Here is a 3,713-nt window from a genome sequence, read left to right on the forward strand (position 1 = left end):
TTCATTCAAATCACTTCTCCGTGAACCTAATGTATGCTATGAATTGTGGAGGTACTGAAGATACAATAATGACTTCATGACATTGTTGTCCTGCAAGAATTCTAGATTCAGAGAAGGATGTGGGCATAAGAGAAAACTAAAGGGCAGTCCCAAGGAAGTTCTGAATCTTAATGAGATCCATGGTCTTTCTCTGTTTCAGCTCTTTGCTTATACATTAGGGTTCATCTTGTTCTGTTTGCAGTACAGGATTGTGAGCACCTGCTCTACCAGTCAAAGTTAGAATTACTAGCATAAACTTAGTATGATGTCAGGTACTTAGTAGGCACTCAGTAAGCATTGATTTAACAAATGACAATATGTGAATCATTTCTGCTTTTGGCCTGTGTGGGGTAGGGCGGGAAGTCCTACTATGTTTTACCATGTCACAGAATGTACATATGACCATTGTTGTCTTAGTTAAAGTTTCTGTCTTTCTTTTGTTTTAAGCAAGAAGTACAATTTTATTTTCTCTATAATTGTTTGGTAAAACAATTAGTACCAAACCACTATTTTAAAACATAAATGAAGAAAAACTCCCGTGGAAAAAAAATGACACTGAAATGGGAACAGAGTTGGTGAGAGGAGTCAGTACATTAGCCATGACAAGCTATAGCAACCCTGGTCCAAGAAACAAAGATACTGAGAGGATATAAGAGGGAGACAAAGGATGGCAATTTACTGAGGAAGTAGGCCCCAAAGAGGACCACAAGGTGGAATTGGGGGTCATGAAGTGGATCTGGATGGAGGCAAGGGCCTGGTAGCCATAGGGAGGGGGTCTTGGAAGACCAGTGTATCCATGAGGGGGCATCACTGGAGGAGGCCTATGCATACTGTGTGGAGGCATGGGACCTGGGAGATCCAAAAGGAGGCCCTGGGGTGGGGGGGGGGAGAAGGCATGACCATTGGAGGAGGTCTGGGATGGAGGAGGTCCAAGAGGTGGCTGGGGGTGTAGCTGCCCTCCAGAGCCTGGAGGCCCAGCGTGGGGATGTCCTAGGTCATGGGGGCCATGATGGCAATAGCTGCATCTGAGACATCGCTGGATGGGGCATCCCACCTGGTGGGAATGGGTGAGGATGTGAATGTCCATGACCAGGATGCTCAACTCCTGGGGTTCCTGCTGCTGGGGGGGACATACCCTGAAGCCCCCGGTGGCATAGGTGGTGGGGGCATGGTTGGGGGTATCCCAGGAGGGAGGGTTTCAGGAGGGGAGAGGAGCCAGGAGGAGGCATGCCTGGTGGAGGAAGCCCAGAACCCAGGGATGGAACCACAGGACTGGGGGCAGAGGGTGGAGGGGGTGCATCTGCAAACAGCTGGTGAGGGTGGTCAGCCTGGGACAATGAGTTCTGGGCTGCCAGAAGTCATTCAGCTGCTGAGCCATGGCTCTCACCTTTAGAGTCCTTCTTGAAGGTATAAGACATAATGATAGGGCGGTTCACAGGCTCTGCCCATTTATGGCTTCAATTGCTTCATCCGAAGCATCAAATGAGGCAAAATTAATGAAGGCATGACCCTTGGAGTTGCCTGTGTCAGGGTTCTGCATAATCTTGGGGGTTTGTAAGATGACCCCAAAGGCACTGAAAGCAGCTTCTCATCGATTTATGGGTCCAGGTTTCCAATGAAAATGCTGGCCCCTACATCCAGCTTTTTGTTGTGAGCTGAAGCCTTGTTCACCCATATCAGCTTCTCATAGAGATTGAACATGTTCATAATTTTAATGCCAAAGTGATCATCTTCCTCACTCAAGAACTCAACAAAGCCATAGCCTTCGTGCTGGCCAGTGACTCTATCCTTTGGCATGTAGGTGTTGATCACTGGCTATGGGAGGAAGAGCTCCCATAGCAATGGCTCACTTAGGTTCTCGTCTAGACCGCCCATGTACACTCACCAGGCATCCTGATTCCATTCCATCAGTCAGGCAGCCATGGCAAAAAGGCTCCTGCCATCTCTAAGCATCAGCACCACCCTCTGACCTCCTCCTTAGTTAAAGTTTCTATTGCTGTAATGAAACACCATGACCAAAAGCAACTGGGAAGGAAAGGGTTTATTTCACTTGCACTTCCATCACACAGCCATTCATCATCAAAGGCAGTCAGGGCAGGAGGTCTAATAGAGCCTGAATCTGGAGGCATGATGAGCTGATGCAGAGGCCATGGAGGGGTGCCGCTTACTGGTGTGTTCCTCATGGCTTGCTCAATCTGCTTTCTCATAGCACCCAGGACCACCAGCCCAGGAGTGGCACCACTCTCAGTGAGCTATGCCCTCCCACATCTATCACTGATTAAGACAATGCTCTACAGGCTTGCCTACAGCCTGAACTTATAAAAACATTTCTCATGAGATTCCCTCCTTTCAAATGACTCTGTCTTGTGTCAGTTGACACACAGCTAACACTACCAAGACAACACACATACCCGCGGTTAAGACTGGGATGCATGGACTGAAGACAGGGGTTGGGGGTGGGGGAGAATTGTGGAGTGCTTTTCCTCTCCATGGAAGGGAGACAAGTTGCAATTTAAGGATGCAGGTAGGTAGGGCTTTCTGGAAGAGTGAAGCTTAAGCAGTCTTCATGTGGAGTTGGACCAGTTTTTCCTCCAGGCTTCATGAGGGACTATAGAGAAACCATGGAGGGCTTCCTGGAGCCCTGGGGTCTGTGTTCTCAGCTTCCATTCCAGCCTCTTCCTCCTGTGTGTGGCAGAGGGAGCCTCAGTGTAATCCTTCTGCAGGTGCGATCCTTTTCTTTTAGGGAGAAAAGGTCCTGTGGCTGGAGGTCTTTTTTGTCAGGCTCTGCCTGTATTTCTAGATCATTCAACATCTTGTTCTCCCTTTGCATCTTGGTATGCCTCCAACTGTCTATCTTTCTCTTGCTTTCATGATCTTTTCTTCTTGTATACTCATACACTTACTCTAGTCCTAACACACTCCCTCCCTCTCTCCCTCCCAGCCTTCCTCTCGCACTCTCTTCCTTTCTCCATCTATTCTTGTCTCCTTCCTTCCTTCCTTCCTTCCTTCCTTCCTTCCTTCATTAATAAATGAAACAGCATGGACTGTCTGGACCTGGGAAAAAAACTGGAAGCTTCCTGACTATTAGACCCTCTGAGGGCAAGGACCCCTGCCTGTGTGTTTCTCTTTAGCATATCTGGCATCTAACATGGTGACTACATTTGGAAGGACCCTGAGTTTTGTCACATAAACACAAATCAATAAGCATTGCTTGCTTATTGGGTCTGGTCTTTAGGCTATCTTTCAAGAGAAGGGGACAGAAGACACAAATGCCTCCAGAGTTTGACTGTCCTGTCTGGCTCTTTGTGTGGGAAGTTGGGTAGAAATCCTTGAGAGAGGCTTCTCTTAGGAATTTAGACGTTTAGAAGTATCATCCTGGACTTTATCGTTCAGAAGCATGGACCTGGGACAAGAGTAAAATGTCAGCTTATATGAGTCTGAACTGCAGTAGGGACCCTGATGCTGCCCTGCTCTGATAATCATAGAAGCCTGCCCAGATCCACCACTCACTGGAGAGTATCTGCACTTCTGCACCCACTGGGGAGTATCTGGACTCACTGGGGAGTATCTGGACTCACTGGGCAGTGTCTGCACTTACTGGGCAGTGTCTGCACTCACTGGGCAGTGTCTGCACTCACTGGGCAGTGTCTGCACTCACTGGGCAGTGTCTGCAC

The 3,713-nt window shown here is 48.3% G+C and overlaps 1 pseudogene; it reads right to left on the reverse strand.

The window, feature by feature from the left end:
• Positions 1 to 714: 714 nt before the first annotated feature.
• On the reverse strand, positions 715 to 1,947 carry LOC127224809 (splicing factor 3B subunit 4-like; annotated as a pseudogene).
• Positions 1,948 to 3,713: the final 1,766 nt, after the last annotated feature.

This window comes from Phodopus roborovskii, unplaced genomic scaffold, assembly GCF_943737965.1.
Source record: "Phodopus roborovskii unplaced genomic scaffold, PHOROB, whole genome shotgun sequence".
NCBI lineage: Eukaryota > Metazoa > Chordata > Mammalia > Rodentia > Cricetidae > Phodopus > Phodopus roborovskii.